Source organism: Lycium barbarum, chromosome 11, assembly GCF_019175385.1.
Source record: "Lycium barbarum isolate Lr01 chromosome 11, ASM1917538v2, whole genome shotgun sequence".
In the NCBI taxonomy this organism is placed as follows: Eukaryota; Viridiplantae; Streptophyta; class Magnoliopsida; order Solanales; family Solanaceae; genus Lycium; species Lycium barbarum.
This window is the reverse complement of record NC_083347.1, coordinates 46,586,483-46,605,691: the sequence shown is the minus strand read 5'-3', so window position 1 is coordinate 46,605,691 and position 19,209 is coordinate 46,586,483.

Genomic DNA, 19,209 nt, shown 5'->3' with positions numbered 1-19,209 from the left:
TTGCATTTGCGGCAAAGGCGATAGTTGGAGCTATTGAAAGATTATGATATTAGTATCTTATATCATCCTGGAAAGGTGAATATGGTAGATGATGCTCTTAGCCGCAAATTCATAGGTAGTTTATGTGATGTCCAGCAAGAGAAAAGGGAGCTAGCTAGCTTAGGAGTCCGATTACTGGATTCGAGCGATACAGGAGCCACTATCCAGGATTCAGCTGTTTCGTCTTTATTAGTTGAGGTGAAGAAGCGCCAGTATGATGATCCCGTGTTAATTCATTATAGAGATACATTCCCTCAGAAGAGGAAGTCACCATTTGAAATTTCTACAGACGGATTTTTTAGATATCAAGACAGACTATGTGTTCCCGATGTTACAGGGTTACGTCACCAGATTTTGGAAGAAGCCCATTGTTCCGGTTATTCTGTTCATCCGGGAGCGACGAAGATGTATCATGATATTAAGTCAATTTATTGGTGGTATGGAATGAAGAAAGACATAGTAGAGTTCGTAGCTCAATGTCCTAACTGTCAGCAGGTAAAGATCGAGCATCAGAAGCTCGGTGGATTGTTGCAAGCTATTGAGATTTCGACTTGGAAATGGGAAGTAATTAATATGTATTTCATTACAGGTCTGCCTCGTTCTCAGCATAAGTATTATTCTATATGGGTAATTGTGGGTAGACTCACAAAGTCAGCTCATTTTCTGCCAATTAGAACTACGTCCTCAGCTGAAGATTATGCAAAGCTTTATATCAAGGAGATAGTATGACTCTATGGTTTTCCGGTAGCCATTATCTCCAACAGAGGTGCATAGTTTGTAGCTAACTTCTGGAAGTTCTTTTAATAGGGTTTGGGGACTCAAGTGGGTCTTAGCACAGCATTCCACCCCCAGACTGATGGACAAGCTGAACGTACTATTCAGACCCTCGAAGATATGTTAAGGGCATGTATGTTAGACTTCGGAGGCAGTTGGGATGATCATTTTTCACTTATTGAGTTTGCATACAACAATAGTTATTATTACAGTATTCAGATGGCCCCGTATGAGGCTTTACATGGATGGAAGTGTAGATCGCAAATTGGATGGTTCGAAGTAGGGTAGAATAAATTAGTAGGGCCAGATTTGGTCCACCTAGCGGTGGCGAAAGTCAAGCTTATTCAAGATCGATTATTGGCAGCCCAGAGTCGCCAGAAGTCTTATGTAGATAATTGCCGGCGAGACTTAGAATTCCAAATCAATGACTGGGTATTATTAAAGGTGTCACTAATGAAAGGCGTTATGAGATTTGGTAAGAAGGGTAAGCTTAACCCTCGGTACATTGGGCCTTACAGGATTGCACGCAAAGTGGGCCAGGTGGCCTATGAGTTAGATCTACCTTCAGACGTAGAATCAGTCCATCCAATTTTCCATGTATCAATGTTTTGCAAGTGTATTGGAAATCCTTCCAGAGTTGTACCTGTAGATGATGTTCAAGTCACCGATCATATATCCTACGAAGAAGTTCCCATTGCTATTCTAGATAGACAAGTTCGGAGATTAAGAACTAAAGATGTATCTTCAGTTAAGGTTCTATAGAGAAACAATAATAAGGAAGAAATAACTTGGGAAGATGAAGAAGATATGAAGTCCAGGTATCCACATTTGTTTCCACTCCCAGAGGAGGTTCAGACAGAGCCACCAATGCTTTCAGGTACGTAATGCTTTCTTTTTATGATTTCTTGGTCGTGTGGGGGGGGGGGGGGGTAATATTGTTGTTGTTATAATCCTCTGAGGCATTGTATATTTTGGGTTGTTGTGATAGGATGGTAGTGGTACAGTTACAGGGGAAACTCTGGCGAAATTTTTGTAGGATCCCTAAGAGTTTAACATTCGAGGACGAATGTTCTTAAGGGGGGAAGAATGTTACACCTTGGAAAATTTCACGTCGTTTGCATTATAAGTAAACTAACACAAGACTAAAGTGGACATGAAGCCCTTATAAGGTTAAGGACAGTATTTAATAATTTTAAGCATGTACCTTAAGGTTTCGGAGTTAAATGAATCGGCGGAAGTAAGTTCGTTGAAGGTTAGGATTTGGTGTCATGTTTTTGGAGGATTTCGTGTCATTTGAGTTATACATTTCCTAGAATCACCTTGAGAGTAATATATAGGTCTCCTTAGATGGTTAATTAAGCTTTATACAAGTTCCAAGAAGGTTTCATAAGGATTGGAGGACAAACGAATCGAAAAGAATGCATTTTCGCGAAAATCAGAAATATGCGGCCGCATAGCTGTAAACTCCCAAAATTTGGGCACCTCACAACCCAGAATTTCCCTAAGGAAGAGGAGGGGATATGCGGCTGCATACTGAGTATGTGATGCAGCATCTCCAACGCCAGTTGGAGCGGAGGAGCGTTTTTAAAACCTTTTTAAGTTCCAAAAGACCCCATTTTTCATATCCACTTTCCACACTCTTCTCTCCATATTATTAGAGGGTTCTTGAAGGTCCTCTAACATTCCAAAACCTACCACACCATTAAAAGAGAAGATAAAATATCAAAACCTCAAGATAATCCATGGAAGATGATTGTTCTTGCTTCTCTTCAATGTTGTGATGAGCTTGATCTTGGGAGAAGTTGGGTGAGGTGAAGTTATTCTATTATAAGGTATGTTATCCATATAATCTATACGATTGAGTTGGTTTAAAGGTTTAGTAACTCTTGGAAAGGAAAATAATCAAATTGGAGGAGTCACAAAGTATTGAATTGAAGTTGATGACTATGAGGTGCATTTGAAAGGAGATTTTGGATTGATTTAAGATTAATTTGAATATAATTCCTTGACTATGGTATTGTTGGTATTGTTATGGATGTTTGGGAGTTGTTTTGGAATTTGGTGGAAGTCGATAAAATAGGGGAAGTGCCGCCCAAATTCCGCTAGCTCACTAGTTACTTTAGTTCGAACTTAATAGTGTTTTCAAGACTTTACCTTAGTGTGAATCCTCTTGAATGTAGATTTTCGAGATTGGGAGGAGAATGTTAAGTAGTTAGGGAGACGAAAAGGTGTGTTAAGGCTAACCCTTTCTTTCTTAAGGCATGATTCCTTTGTTGTGAACCTACACATGATATCCAAGATGTTCCTATTCTAAAAAATGATAGAAGCTCATGATTCTCAAGATTCTTATGATAATGTTGATAAATGTTCTCCAGGATGATGCTGATTCCATTTGTAGAGATTCCAAAGCTTATAGTTCTTGATGTTCTCATAATATTATTGAGATTGTGGTATGATTATTGACTTTATTCATTATTGTTGATCTCACCTTATGGTAGTTTTTCCTTTAAGGTGAGATATAGCGATGATGATGATTCCATAATGACAAATCGGAGGTTTACCGACCTTACGTCACTCTGATAGAGTTGTTACGTTTCATTTGGGCTCTCATGCATGCTTTATATATATGTATGTATTTTCTCAAATTGCGCCGTACTATAGTCGGCCGGGCAGGCACGTAGATGTGTACACCACTGCAGTAGGCAGGTTATGATGTTACCCCGGACGTGGGATGATATGATATATGGATCGGGTTGCACGTTCCGCAACACTAACATTTATATTATGTGTATGTATGTATGAAAATGTTTTTTTAAAAGGCTAAGCATGTATGATATCCTCCTTAAGAGGCAATCAAATGTAGAGGTTATGTCTGCTATCTCATGCTTCTTTCATATTTTCATTATGTTGTTGTTCATGCCTTACATACGCAGTACATTATTTGTACTGGCATCCTTTTTGCTTGTGGACGTTGCGTTCATGCCCGCAGGTAGGGAGGGAGATGGACCAGACCCCTAGGCTACTTTATCAGTGATTGTACAGGAGTGCTCCATTTGTTCTGGAGCTACAGCTCAGCTGGTACTATTCTTCTGTGTATATATTGGCATGGCGGGGTCGTATCCCGTCCTTATGATGCTATGCACTCCTTGTCGGCTTGTACATATGGGCATAGTTGATGATGTTTACATAGACGTGCATATGTTTATTGAACTCGTGTCTCTTAAAGTTTATGATATTTATGAGTGAGCCGTGTGGTCTAGCTAGATATGATTATGAGATGGATGTTAGACGGTGCTCGGTATGTTAGCTTCGGGTGCTCGTTGCGGCCCTCTGGTTAGGTCGTGACAGGGAGATCTACATCTCCTACCATACAAAGCCTCAAAAGGCTCCATGTTGATATTCGAGTGATACTGTTGGTTTACGCAAACTCTGCCAAAAGGCAAGTGCTGATCCCAATGACCACAAAAATCAATAACGCAAGCTCTCAACATATCCTTGAGCACCTGAATGGTCCGCTTGGACTGCCCATCGGTCTAGGGGTGGAAAATGTACTAAGATCCAATCGGGTACCCAACTCCTCATGAAAAGCTCTGCAGAAATGGGAAGTAAAGATAGTACCCCGATCAGATATCATAGAAATAGGAACCCTATGCAATCTCATAATATCCCGAATGTATAACTTGGCTAACTTCTCCGCGGTATAGGAAATCTGAACACGAATGAAATAAGCAGACTTAGTAAACCGATCAACTATCACCCAAATCAAGTCAAACTTACCTAGGGTCTTTGGGAGACCCACAACAAAATCCATGGCAATCCTCTCCCACTTCCACTCGGAAATGGGCATCCTCTGAAGTACACAACCGGGTCGTTGGTGCTTATACTTAACTTGCTGACAATTACCACATTTAGCCACGAAATTGGCTATATCCCTCTTCATCCGACGCAAACAATAGTGTTGCCTCAAATCACGATAGATCTTAGTCCCCCCAGATGAATGGAATATCGAGAGCTATGAGCCTCAGTCAAGATCAACTAAATTAAATTCCAACACGAGAAATGCACACGTGCTGCTTAATCCTCAAAATGCCCTCAGAATCAATCATGGTCTCCTTAGCCTCACCCCTCAAAACTCTATCTCGAATCTTGTTCAAATGAACATCCTCAAACTGATGAGTCCTGATCTGATCTAATAAGGATAATCTCACCTCAACATACGCCAAAACTCTACCTGGGAATGAAATATCAAGACGAACGAAACTGTTGGCCAGAGTCTGAACCTCTGTCACACCCCGACCTTACTAGGGTGTGATGGGCACCCGACCCCATATCCGGAGCCGAGCGAACCCGCTGACTCTTATTACACATATGAACTCTTGAATCAATTAAGAATAAAATACATAGTGAGCTCTCAATTTTATTTTCATAAGTAAAGTCTACCATCATATGGGACCCGTGATATGAAACATAATAACATATCGATAGGCGAAGCCGTCTACAAGCTGACACTCTTACCCACGACTCTGTCTGCAAAGTCTCTAACCTCGTACATAGCGTCATAGCACATATACTCTGACTTGGTAGCACTCCAGGACAAATGAAGCCTACCGACTCTGCCGGAACATCTTCTATGCTAACTTCGCATCCTTTGGGTGTACCTGCGCGGCATGAACGCAGCCCCCGAAGAAGAGGGGTCACTACGAGTAATGTACTGAATATGTAAGGCAAGATTAGTAACTTAGCAAGAAATATGCGTATGAACAATAACTGCATGGAAACATAGAACATATCATAGGATAAAAGCGTAACCTGTACATATGAGGGCCGCTGAGGGCGGATACCATGCATGCTTAGCTTTCCTTTAAAAAAACATTTCTTGCTCATATATATAAAAATAGAACATGTCATATTGCCGAGGCGTCGGCAGCCGATCCATTTAACCATAAATATGTACATCCCGCGTCCGGGACGATGTCATGTCATATAATGCCAACTGATCAGGTGGATATGCGTATATAACGCTCTGGCCTCATTCCCATCTTCCCCGTATACATATGCATACATCATGTATATATATCAGCGTCTATAGCGCTCTGGCTCTTTTATCGTATACATAGACGTGTATCATGTACATATATCAGCGTCTATAGCGCTCTGGATCTTTTATCATATACATATACTTATAACATGCATACAACACGCTCGAGAACCCAAGAAAACCATGTCCACGTCGGAGTGACGTATGGTCGGTAGCCTCCGATTACATTATGAAATAATCATGATCGTTATGCCTCACCTTGAAGGAACTAATATCATGAGGCGAGACTATCAATGAAAAATAGCATTAAGGGAAAACATGGGACAAGATCGTAAAGCTTATAAAACATTATTTCATGTAATTTAGAGTCTTTAGAAAATAGAGTCATGACAAAGGAATAGGGTTGGACTCAAGAACTAGTCCATTATTCTTGTATTCATATTGAATCCTTCACTTAAGACTTTTAGGCATGCAATCGTTCTCGTCGTTCTCATCATAGACATATTCTCTTCCTTACATCGTCATTATCATTATCGTCGTAGGATTATTCTCATTAGAATAGCTACATTACTTGTCATTAGATAAGCGGTATAAGGATCAAAGGTTTCCTTTAGGTTCTATTTCAAAATAGGTCAACCAGAACAATAAATAAAATCCGGGATCCATGGGCCCACCTCGGGTCAAATGAGGAGGCATATCAAATTCACGTTCGTTACATTTCATGACGTCTCCTGGGAGGGTTTTAGGGTAGTCGGGACCTCTCTATGCGAGCTCTAGATATTTAGGAAGTCTTTCTAACATTTTGCACAATTTTTAGCTCAATTCTAATGAACGAAACGTGGAAAACTTTGGGTGCGGATTCCGGAGAACAGAGTTGTCCCCACGGCTCGTATCCGACTTATTACATCTAAGACATGCCATAGAAAGAATGGTGAAGCCTTACATACCTTTTTCCGCTCCTTACGCTTCTCCAAATTCACGTTCCAAATTCGCCAAAATCTACAATTAGGTCACATTTACCAAACCTTAGTTAAAGCATTTAAAAGTTGATTCATAAAGTAACACTTTGTCTGCCGAAATTTCGGCAGCATTTTCCCTGTAAATACACCATTCCCCAAAATCTAACTCGGCCAAATTCTTAATCGACAACAATCCGGGAATTCAACCCGGCCAAACTATCAACAATACCAACAATTATTCTAGCAACACTTTAATATTCAATTCACGTATCTTTCAAAATGATTCAATCAACATGCTTCTTTGTCCAACACTTTCCAATTTCCACAAGAACAATAACAACTTCACTTCTAACCATTTAATTGTCATTTCGCCTCATGAAATCCACAACGACATCAACTAGAACATCACATGAAACCAATTCACCATAGCTTACAAAATATCACCATTCTCGGCCACAACATTACATACATATTTCCATGAATTTTTCCATCTTTTCTATACACTACAACAACAATCAAGATACTAGATAAAATTGGTTCATCATCCTTACATGCAACAACACACACACGGCCTCACACACCATGCACACGACCACTATACAACATCCATGACTTCATGTTTTTCATCCATTTTACATCATGGAATTCACAACACAACAATCAAATTACTTAATAAAATTAATTTATCATTTCTACACCACTACTACTCTATTCGGCCAACACCATGCATATGCATATTTCATGAGTTCCATTCACTTCTACATATCACAACATGCACAACCATCCATAATACATATAAGAAGATTGGATTCTTACCTTTTCTCTTCAATTCCTCAACTTAGCCAAGGTTGTCATCTTGCAAGAAAGAGGAAGATTTTTGTTTCAACAACTATACCATGTTAAAGAGGGCCTTCAAATTAGTAGGATTGCATGAAGAAATAAATTTTTGGAACACAACTTCCATGGCCTAATTTTGTTAAGCCTTGGCCGAAACCCTCCTTATCTCACTCTCTTCATCTTTTTTTTTTGTTTGTTTGTTCTTGTTTTCTTTGTCTTGAATTGGAGGGTAGACCTCCAAGCATGTGAGGGACACATGCCCCTCTCTAGAAAATTCTTGCTTTTTCTTAAAATTAAAAGAAGATTACTAATGTCTTCTTAAGAAGCTTTGGCCCCTAACTTTTTAAAATTTACAAATAGCCCCCATTACTTATTAAATGGCCACATGCTCCTTTCTTCATTTCCTAGAGAATTCTGCTCTTTTTCTTGAATTTTTCTTAAAGAATTAAAAGATGACTCATTGTCTTTCCATGTACACTTTGGTCCATAGATTTCCATCACATGGCCATTATGCCCTTTTTGGAACCTTCATGAACTCCTTTTATAAAATTCCCATTTGCTCCTCGACTTTCCTCAATATTGCCATTCCGCCCCTAGCCTTCCACATTATTTCCACGACTCCTTTTTGTGAATTTCTCTTCTTATCCTTAACCTTTCTCAATCTCTCCATACTACCAATATTCATAAATAATATTCATAATCGACTTGTATACAATAATAAGTTTTGAAAATGGTCTCGCCCTTAACTTTCCACGACGACCTTGAAATATCCAAACACACAAAGTACGGGCTATAACATCCTCCCCCCCTTTAGAACATTCGTCCTCGAATGGTCAACTGATCTTGTGGGGTCTGGTAGCACTTCGGGAGGGGGTTCCTTTATAGTTGCCCTTTTCTCCATGTCCGTTCCATATCCTTTACCTTATTTTTCCTTATAATCGAACTCCTTGCCCTTTTCATGAGTCACTGCTCTATGTCATAGGTTTTGTCTAACTCACTGTGTCACCTCATTATCCTTGTTCCTTCCGGGTCCTTCCTTTTTTATTATTGTCTCGTCACCGCACCTAAACGGAAACCATGTCTTAGTGCACCATCCTTACTTAACGGTTCAGTGTAGCCGTAGGCTATTTCTTCATCTTCAGGTCCATCTCTTAGTATACTCATTGTTATTTCGCTTCTACTTCCCTCCCAAGTATTCTTGCGACACGCCGACCTATTTTAAACTCTGATTCCAAGCTAATAGGTTTCCTTTTTAGGTCTAATATGGTCTCCCCCCCTTTAGGGGACTCCTTATATGCCAACAGTCCTCATTTTGTCCATATTTCCACACCTTTCCATTCACTATTCGCCCTTTCACTCGTTTGGCCCACCTGCTCGTGATTCTCCTTCAACTACATGTTTGTATTATAGCTATACGTCCATATCTCTCAGGCGTCCATTACTTTTGTCCTTCGCACCAAATTCTTACAACTTCCGCTCTCCCTATCCTTGCTCGTACATTACCATAGCTACATACTTATTCTTTTATAGATCTCTCACCTCAACATCATTGCAAGCCTAAGCACTCTTCCTCTCACTTCACATTCTCTTATCCTAGTTACTACTCCTTTCTCCCCCTTATCGACATCCGTTATCGAACTTCATACACTCTTCTTTTGTCCCACCTAACCACACTTTATCTCTTTTTACATGCCTTCTTGGATTTCCATCCAAGCGGGTTCGTGTTTTGTCGGTAGCTTCTCCCAAGATTTTACTCGCGGAGGTTTCTTACTTTTCCCTTTTTCCTGTGACACTTTGATCTCTTTGTTTTCCATCTACTCACTCTTTATTTTCTAAGTGTTGTTATACTAGAATTTCCAATCTTTACCTATAGTAGAACAATAATGATTTACTTGGCAACAGTTTCACCGTTTATCTTTGCCACTTTTCGAACTTCGGTATCCTTGCGTGATCAATGCCCCTTTTCCGTAGCTCCGGGCGCTGGGACTCACGTGTCCTCCGCTACAATCATGTATGGGATACGCTACACCTTTATATATTTATATATATATTTACTATCTACCAGCCCACAAAATACCTCCAAACGCTGTTCAGGCTTAGCCTAATTCTAGGGCTGTGATGCCTTTTCTGTCTCTTAACCGAGCTAGTCTGCCTCGTCCTACGTGTCTTCTTATAGTCTCCAACCATCCCATACACTCTTGTTTTTCATTAGCCTACCCTAGCTTTTCATTTGTCTCTTATGCCTCGATTTATAAAATTTCTTGTCAACTTCCCAGGGGGTCACCCATCATGGAATTGCTCCCTCCTGAGCACGCTTAACCCAAAGACTTCACTGAAATTCAGTGTCTTAATACTGATATTTTCGCGTCCGCTTCCTCACATGACCTTTATCACATGTTCTGGAGCAAGTCGAAGTCTTACAGATTCTGGGACATTTCCGTAACATGTCCCTGCTTTTATAATTACCGTTTTGCCCTTCTCGATTTCCAACGCTCACCTTCCGCCCGTGTATATGGATAACTCCTATCCTGGACTTCCAGATTCCTGATAGCAGTGATCGCACCTTTATTGCCACGCCAGACCCATAGGTCCTCTAGAACAACACATCCCGTTTACTGTCTGGTTATGGCATTTACCTCTTTTTTTTTTCCGCGTCTCTTTTTATTAAACGTATCCATTCTGGCAGGACCTCGTTCACCACTTCCGCTATTTAAAATCAGTACATAGCAAATATCGACAATACTTCGCAAAACATATGGCTATAGGACATATTCCAGCCATAAGAACTTTCCAGTTCCAAGTAACAGAATGATTATTCAAGCTTACCTTTGTAACTTGCCATCTCGTCACTTGCCCGCCTCCGCTGCTACCAGGTGTCTGCGGAAATTAACGGTTAGTATCAGGAATCTTATTTCCTATGACTTGGCTCTATCGCACGATCTAAGACAGAAAGAAGGTCAACAATTCCTAGATGCCCCGCAGCCTCCTGTTTATAAATGTGGCCGGCTTCACACTCATAAACAGGACTCTACCGGACACGACTTTGCAGACAACCCTTAGACCGACCTGCTCTGATACCACTCTGTCACACCCCGACCTTACTAGGGTGTGATGGGCACCCGCCCCATATCCGGAGCCGAGCGAACCCGCTGACTCTTACTACACATATAAACTCTTGAATCAATTAAGAATAAAATACATAGTGAGCTCTCAATTCTTTTTCATAAGTAAAGTCTACCATCATATGGGACCCGTGATATGAAACATAATAACATATCGACAGGCGAAGCCGTCTACAAGCTGACACTCTTACCCACGACTCTGTCTGCAAAGTCTCTAACCTCGAACATAGCGTCATAGCACATATACTCTGACTTGGTAGTACTCCAGGACAAATGAAGCCTACCAACTCTGCCGGAACATCTTCTATGCTAACTTCGCATCCTTTGGGTGTACCTGCGTGGCATGAACGCAGCCCCCGAAGAAGAGGGGTCAGTACGAGTAATGTACTGAATATGTAAGGCAAGATTAGTAACTTAGCAAGAAATATGCGTATGAACAATAACTGCATGGAAACATAGAACATATCATAGGATAAAAGCGTAACTTGTACATATGAGGGTCGCTGAGGGAGGATACCATGCATGCTTAGCTTTCCTTTAAAAAAACATTTCTTGCTTATATATATAAAAATAGAACATGTCATATTGCCGAGGCGTCGGCAGCCGATCCATTTAACCATAAATATGTACATCCCGCGTCCGGGACGATGTCATGTCATATAATGCCAACTGATCAGGTGGATATGCGTATATAACGCTCTGGCCTCATTCCCATCTTCCCCGTATACATATGCATACATCATGTATATATATCAGCGTCTATAGCGCTCTGGCTCTTTTATCGTATACATAGACGTGTATCATGTACATATATCAGCGTCTATAGCGCTCTGGATCTTTTATCATATACATATACTTATAACATGCATACAACACGCTCGAGAACCCAAGAAAACCATGTCCACGTCGGAGTGACGTATGGTCGGTAGCCTCCGATTACATTATGAAATAATCATGATCGTTATGCCTCACCTTGAAGGAACTAATATCATGAGGCGAGACTATCAATGAAAAATAGCATTAAGGGAAAACATGGGACAAGATCGTAAAGCTTATAAAACATTATTTCATGTACTTTAGAGTCTTTAGAAAATAGAGTCATGACAAAGGAATAGGGTTGGACTCAAGAACTAGTCCATTATTCTTGTATTCATATTGAATCCTTCACTTAAGACTTTTAGGCATGCAATCGTTCTCGTCGTTCTCATCATAGACATATTCTCTTCCTTACATCGTCATTATCATTATCGTCGTAGGATTATTCTCATTAGAATAGCTACATTACTTGTCATTAGATAAGCGGTATAAGGATCAAAGGTTTCCTTTAGGTTCTATTTCAAAATAGGTCAACCGGAACAATAAATAAAATCCGGGATCCATGGGCCCACCTCGGGTCAAATGAGGAGGCATATCAAATTCACGTTCGTTACATTTCATGACGTCTCCTGGGAGGGTTTTAGGGTAGTCGGGACCTCTCTATGCGAGCTCTAGATATTTAGGAAGTCTTTCTAACATTTTGCACAATTTTTAGCTCAATTCTAATGAACGAAACGTGGAAAACTTTGGGTGCGGATTCCGGAGAACAGAGTTGTCCCCACGGCTCGTATCCGACTTATTACATCTAAGACATGCCATAGAAAGAATGGTGAAGCCTTACATACCTTTTTCCGCTCCTTACGCTTCTCCAAATTCACGTTCCAAATTCGCCAAAATCTACAATTAGGTCACATTTACCAAACCTTAGTTAAAGCATTTAAAAGTTGATTCATAAAGTAACACTTTGTCTGCCGAAATTTCGGCAGCATTTTCCCTGTAAATACACCATTCCCCAAAATCTAACTCGGCCAAATTCTTAATCGACAACAATCCGGGAATTCAACCCGGCCAAACTATCAACAATACCAACAATTATTCTAGCAACACTTTAATATTCAATTCACGTATCTTTCAAAATGATTCAATCAACATGCTTCTTTGTCCAACACTTTCCAATTTCCACAAGAACAATAACAACTTCACTTCTAACCATTTAATTGTCATTTCGCCTCATGAAATCCACAACGACATCAACTAGAACATCACATGAAACCAATTCACCATAGCTTACAAAATATCACCATTCTCGGCCACAACATTACATACATATTTCCATGAATTTTTCCATCTTTTCTATACACTACAACAACAATCAAGATACTAGATAAAATTGGTTCATCATCCTTACATGCAACAACACACACACGGCCTCACACACCATGCACACGACCACTATACAACATCCATGACTTCATGTTTTTCATCCATTTTACATCATGGAATTCACAACACAACAATCAAATTACTTAATAAAATTAATTTATCATTTCTACACCACTACTACTCTATTCGGCCAACACCATGCATATGCATATTTCATGAGTTCCATTCACTTCTACATATCACAACATGCACAACCATCCATAATACATATAAGAAGATTGGATTCTTACCTTTTCTCTTCAATTCCTCAACTTAGCCAAGGTTGTCATCTTGCAAGAAAGAGGAAGATTTTTGTTTCAACAACTATACCATGTTAAAGAGGGCCTTCAAATTAGTAGGATTGCATGAAGAAATAAATTTTTGGAACACAACTTCCATGGCCTAATTTTGTTAAGCCTTGGCCGAAACCCTCCTTATCTCACTCTCTTCATCTTTTTTTTTTTTTTATTTGTTCTTGTTTTCTTTGTCTTGAATTGGAGGGTAGACTCATATATATATATATATATATATATATACCTCCAAGCATGTGAGGGACACATGCCCCTCTCTAGAAAATTCTTGCTTTTTCTTAAAATTAAAAGAAGATTACTAATGTCTTCTTAAGAAGCTTTGGCCCCTAACTTTTTAAAATTTACAAATAGCCCCCATTACTTATTAAATGCCCACATGCTCATTTCTTCATTTCCTAGAGAATTCTGCTCTTTTTCTTGAATTTTTCTTAAAGAATTAAAAGATGACTCATTGTCTTTCCATGTACACTTTGGTCCATAGATTTCCATCACATGGCCATTATGCCCTTTTTGGAACCTTCATGAACTCCTTTTATAAAATTCCCATTTGCTCCTCGACTTTCCTCAATATTGCCATTCCGCCCCTAGCTTCCACATTATTTCCACGACTCCTTTTTGTGAATTTCTCTTCTTATCCTTAACCTTTCTCAATCTCTCCATACTACCAATATTCATAAATAATATTCATAATCGACTTGTATACAATAATAAGTTTTGAAAATGGTCTCGCCCTTAAATTTCCACGACGACCTTGAAATATCCAAACACACAAAGTACGGGCTATAACAACCTCCATGGCCAACGGGTGCTCGGAAACAATCAATTGAGCTAAACTGCCCATACTCACTGCCTTGCGACTCAAGGCATCAACAACAACCTTGCCTTTCCCAGAGTGATATAAAATAGAGATGTCATAGTCCTTCATGTGGTCCATCCAGCGGCACTGCCTTAAATTATGATCTCTCTAGGTAAACATATGCTGAAGGCTACTGTGATCGATGGAAACCTTACAATGGACGCCATACAAGTAATGCCTCCAAATATTCAAAGCAAAGACTACGGCCAACAACTCCAAGTTATGGGTAGAGTAATTCTTCTCATGGATATTCAACTGACGGGAAGCATAGGTTATCATTCTACCCTTCTGCATCAACACAGCACCCAAACCCATACGGGATGCATCACAATAGACCACGAAATCCTTACCCTCCACGGGTAATGCCAGAATCGGGGCTAAAGTCAAAAGAGTCTTGAGCTTTTGAAAGCTCTCCTCACAATCAGGACCACTGGAAGGGAACATCTTTCTAAGTCAATCTGGACAGAGATGAAGCAATAGCAGCAAAACCCTTCACAAATCGGCGGTAGTAGCTGGCCAAACCCACAAAACTACGAATCTCGATCATAGTAGTGGGCCTCCCCCAATCTCTCACAGCCTCAATCTTCTGTGGATCAACCATAATCCCATCCTTAGACACCACATGGCCCAAGAATGCCACAGACTCCAACAAAAACTCGCACTTCGAAAACTTAGCAAACAAGCAATTCTTCTTCAATAACCCAAGAAGAATGCTAAGATGGCTCTCATGCTCCTCTCTACTCTTAGAATACACCAAGATATCATCAATAAACACAATCACAAAGGAATCAAGGAATGGCCTAAAGATGCCATTCATCGAAGTCATAAATGCAGCTGGGACATTGGTAAGCCCAAATGACATCAGCAGAAACTCATAATGACCATATCTCATCCGAAAGGCTGTCTTCGAAATATCTTCAGCCGTGATCCTCAACTGGTGGTAGCCCGAACGCAAATCAATCTTCGAAAATACTGAAGCACCTTGAAGCTGGTCAAATAAATCATCAATACGAGGCATAGGACACTTGTTCTGAATAGTAACCTTGTTCAGCTGGCGATAATCAATACACATCCTCATAGTGCCATCCTTCTTCTTTACAAACAACACAGGAGCACCCCAAAGGGAGATACTAGGTCTAATGAACCCCTTGCTCAATAAATCCTGCAACTGCTCCTTAAGCTCTCTGAACTCGGCAGGTGCTATCCGATATGGAAGAATAGAAATAGAGCGAGTGTCTGGATCCAAATCAATATTTAAGTCAATGTCGCGATCGGTTAGCATACCCGGTAAATCGATCGGGAATACCTCCGCGAACTCGCTCACAATAGAAATGAACTCAAGGGGTGGAGATGCAATAGTCGTGTCACGCATATGAGCCAGATAAGCTAAACACCTCTTGTTGACTAATTTCTTCTCCTGAAGGAAGTAAATGAACTTCTTCGGAGCGGGGCTAGGAGTACCCCTCCACTCAAGTCCAGGAATGCCCGGCATGGCCAATGTGACTGTCTTGGCATGACAGTCCATGATCTCATGGTAAGGAGAAATCCAGGTCATACCCAAGATAATATCAAAGTCCACCAAATCAAGAATCATCAAATCTACCCAAGTGTCATACCCCATAAAAGTAATCAAACATGACCGATAAACTCAATCAATGACAGCAGAATCTCTAACCAGAGTAGACACATGAACAGCTATAGCTATGATATCACAAGAAAAATTCCAATCAATGGCATGATATGTAGACACATACGAATAAGTGGATCCAGGATCAAATAACACGGAAGCTGCTCTATGTCGGATAGAAACGGTATCTGAGATAACGATATCTGAGGCCTCTACCTCGGGTCTACTAGGGAATGAGTACACTGGGCCCCACCACGTTTAAACTGAGATCCACCTCTCAAACTCTGGGACCCACATCTACCAACCTGGAATCCACCTCTAGAAACTTGAGAACCAATCCGGCCTGTCTGAGTATCGCCCATCTGAGAAGCACCTCCTCGACCACCTGCCGATGTCGGATTCCCCTGAGACTGATAATCCCGCCTGGCTCGGGGACATCTCCTAGCAATATGCCCAAGCTCTCCAAATGCAAAATAGCCCTGAGGGGGCAGAGACTGATAAACTGAAGCTGATGACCCGGCTGAAACAACCTTGTCTACTGGTCGAGAGAATGAGCTCTCAGGAGCTCTCTGCCTGGGTAGCTCACTGGAAGAAGCCTGCAAGGTTGAGTGCACAGGGCAGCCGGAATATGGCTGATACGACCTAGAACACTGATCGGCACCCCTCGAACTAGAACCACCATAACTCCCAATCTGACGCTGTCGCTTCTCACCACCTCGTCCAAAAGCACGGGCCTTAGCGGCCTCAACCAAAGAAGCATTCTTAACGATGGACTAGAAGGAAGTCCCCATAGCCTCCATATGAAGGCAAGGAATCTGAAGAGAATCGGCGAGCCCACCCACAAAGCGCCTAATCCTGTCAGGCTCGGTAGGAATCAGAGGAGCTGAGTAACGGGCCAGATACAGATACCTAGTCACATAGGCCTCCATAAACAATCCCATTTGCCGTAGATGTAGAAACTCCTCCCTATTTGCCTCTTTCACGGCCCGGGGCAAATACTTCTCAAGGAAGTCCCGGTAGAACTGAGTCCAAGTCAGGCGAGGAGAACCCTTAGGTCTGCAAGCAACAAAATACCTCCACCAAGTCTTCGCGTTGCCGCGAAACTGGTAGGACACATAGTCGACTCCATGGGACTCTATGATCCCCATCTTATGTAGCAACTCATGCATATCCAAGATGAATTCATAAGCGTCCTTTACAGAAGTACCTGAGAACCTCGGAGGCTCTAACTTCCTAAACCTCCCAATAATATCCTGATCAGTCAAGGTCATAACAAGGCCCGCCACGAGTCTAAGATCATCCCCCAGGGCTAGCACTGCATCAATACAGGGAGCCATAGTTGCGGCGGGGTGTGCCACTCGAGTAGGTCTCTGCTCAGGGGTCTGCGCCCCAACTCTGATCTGTGAACCTCCGCCCGGAGTAGTAACACTAGCGGTAGCCTACTAGGCATCTAGATGGGGTATAACACAAGCCATAGTATCCTGCGTAGTCTGATTAGAAGTAATCTCACTCAGTGGCTTGGTCTAAAACCTGCTGATCCTCATGCTCTGGAGACAGAGATATATCGCGCCGCTGTCCTACCACAGGAGCCCTACCCCTGGCTGGGGCAGCCCCGCAGCCTCTAGCTCTGCCACGCCCTCTGGCTGTCGCTTGCTTTGGGAACCGAAACAGATATGCACACAAGTTCTAAATGACCATCCAGAGCTCTTGGAATCGATGGAATTTTGAAAAAGATCCATTTACCCAAAAGTCATCTTTGAGTTAACTCTTTTTTTCTTAAAGCCAATCTTTCCCAGAAAGTCACCAAAATTAAATTCGAGCACCTCGGGAAGTGTTTCAATAGTTCCCTCGGGTCAAAAGTGCCAAAAAGACTATAAAGACCAAGCGGGTCATTACAATGAGGTTGTGAAGTACATGGATGGAGCATTTCTACTGTTCTGTTTTAGAATCATTTCTGAGAGGGAAAGCTTGCTACAAAATCGTGCCAAAGAAAGAGATAACGAATAGCCTTTACATACCGCTAAGCTGACCTTTCAACCTAGATGATAGAATGTACCTCCTCCACAATTAAGCTACAACAAGAAAATAATACTACTTTTAACAAAGCGAAACTTAACAACTAGCCGACGAACGACAATCCTCTCTCTATATATGATTCTACGACATTTATCCTCACCTAACTCCCTTCTATATCTTGAAACACCATCCACAACACATGAATACAAATACACCAACATTTCCAGCACCTTCATACAACCAAAATCAGTCCCAACATGCTATACAACACAACTAATAGCTCAACTATATTATTCAAATATCAACTTATGACTTATAGAAACTAAGTACTTCTAAAGCTTCAAGTTAACTCATATACAACATACTAATATCTCCAACATCTAAATCATAACAAGAATAGCCCTCCAACATAACACATAACACCCAACAATTCAACAACAACTCTTCACTATCAACTTGTAACATCTAGGAACATCTAAAGCTTAATCTAACTCACACGCCCGAGAAGAAGATGATTCTTACCTTAAATGTTAGGAACAAGCTCTATCTTCACCTTACTTCAACTCAAAGTAAGCTTAATTCCAGCAGCTATAGCAAACACCAACTCGTACTAGCACCATGAACTATCCGAAGGAAGATTCACGTTATAATCTTGTAGAACTTAGCCTCGATATAATCTTGTAGAGATTTGGAGAGTATTTTGAGAGCTCAAGGTCAGATCTGGGTGAAACAAATGATTAAAATGAGTTGTACCGCTTCAACATACATATATACCAAATTCACCACCCTAAAATGCGATCTGGGTTATGGGTCGTAATTCATAAAAATGGTCTGTACTTCCCACCGATTTTGGGGTCTGCTCTGCAGCGCTTTCTTAAACGTACATAATTTTTTGTACCAAGCTTTGATTGATGAACGATTCGATACGTTAGAAACTAGACTTGATGAACTTGAATATTTATAGATACTTCACCCCATAACACCTCATATACTTAGAGGTATACCCACAGAAAGTTGTGCCAAAATCTTGTCTAGAACTCTACACTAGGGAAACCTCAACTATGGTGGACATACGATCCGTAACTTCATGTACAGTCCTTATCTCACCTTAATCCTGCCGAATCTCACCAGAACGCATTATCTTCAATCCCCCTAACCTCCAACCTCTGATTAGCTTATAACACATGGGATTTAAAATCTTCAAAGTTAAAGATGATCTTGTTCTACCACGTTCGAATCATTTCATGTTCACCAACCTATTTCGAACTTAGTCGCACTTTAGTTAGGGGATGCAGGGTATTAAAGTATTGGTTTACTTATGATGTATCCTAACATAAAATTACACGGTGCTACAACTTTGGCGAAATTCATCTACTTCGATTCGTTTAACCT